Raw genomic sequence first — 1,533 nt, 5'->3', positions numbered from 1 at the left:
TACAGAGGTAGAGGAATAGATACATGGGTGAAGGAATAGATACAGCGGTGGAGGAATAGATACATGGATGGAGGAATAGATACAGGGGTGGAGGAATAGATACAGGGGTGGAGGAATAGATACAGGAGTGGAGGAATAGATACAGGGATGGAGGAATAGATACAGAGGTAGAGGAATAGATACATGGGTGAAGGAATAGATACAGCGGTGGAGGAATAGAGACATGGATGGAGGAATAGATACAGGGGTGGAGGAATAGATACAGGGGGGGGGGCATAGAGATACAGGAGTGGAGGAATAGATACAGGGATGGAGGAATAGATACAGAGGTAGAGGAATAGATACATGGGTGAAGGAATAGATACAGCGGTGGAGGAATAGATACATGGATGGAGGAATAGATACAGGGGTGGAGGAATAGATACAGGGGTGGAGGAATAGATACAGGAGTGGAGGAATAGATACAGGGATGGAGGAATAGATACAGAGGTGGAGGAATAGATACAGGGGTGGAGGAATAGATACAGGGATGGGGGAATAGATACAGGAATGGAAGAACAGGTACAGGGATGGAAGAATAGATACAGGAGTGGAGGAATAGATACAGGAGTGACAGAGGTGGAGGAATAGATACAGGGGTGGAGGAATAGATACAGGGATGGAGGAATAGATACAGAGGTGGAGGAATAGATACAGGGGTGGAGGAATAGATACAGGGATGGAGGAATAGATACAGAGGTGGAGGAATAGATACAGGGGTGGAGGAATAGATACAGGGATGGAGGAATAGATACAGGGATGGAAGAACAGATACAGGAATAGATATAGGGGTGGAGGAATAGAATGGTAAAATAATGAAGGAAGAAAGGAAAGGAGAAATGGAGGAAAGGAAGACAAAAGTAATAAATGATGCAGGGATGGAAGAATGAAAGAATGACTGCAAAAGGCAAAATTGACAGTGCAAGTATTACATGGCTGCCTGAAGGAAACTAAAATATTTAAATTAATAATAAATCTAAATAATGTTTCTAAAACAAAATTAGCATTCAAAAAATCAGCTGAAGTTCTAGACACTATCAATGGCACCTGGAAACCAGAATCACTTTTTTAAATATATTTTTATTGAATTTTTGTGCATTTCATACAATATGTCATAATCATATTTAGACTCCCTCCCCTATCTGTACTCCCCAAGCCCCCTCACCAAATTTCATGAATTCTGGTATATATGTTAAGGCCTCAAGTTTGTGTCCCCTGATGTCCCTCAATGTCAGTTCGTCCCCTGGAGTCTGGTCAGCCTATCTAGCCTCACTCACTTAAAGAAGACTAACTCTCATGCTGGGGACATGGCTCAGCAATTAAGAGCATTGGCTGTTCTTGCCTGGGTTCAGTTCCCCTCACCTACACAGTGGCTACCAACCACCCATAACTCTAGTTTCAGGTGTCCTTCTGGCCTCTGAGGTCATTGCACGACATGGGTACACTTACATGCAGGCAAAACACTTTTATACAAAATAATAAATAAATAAATAA

The sequence above is a fragment of the Nannospalax galili genome, unplaced genomic scaffold (genome assembly GCF_000622305.1).
Source record: "Nannospalax galili isolate Female #2095 unplaced genomic scaffold, S.galili_v1.0 scaffold386, whole genome shotgun sequence".
Lineage (NCBI taxonomy): Eukaryota > Metazoa > Chordata > Mammalia > Rodentia > Spalacidae > Nannospalax > Nannospalax galili.
This window is presented reverse-complemented; position numbering follows the sequence as displayed.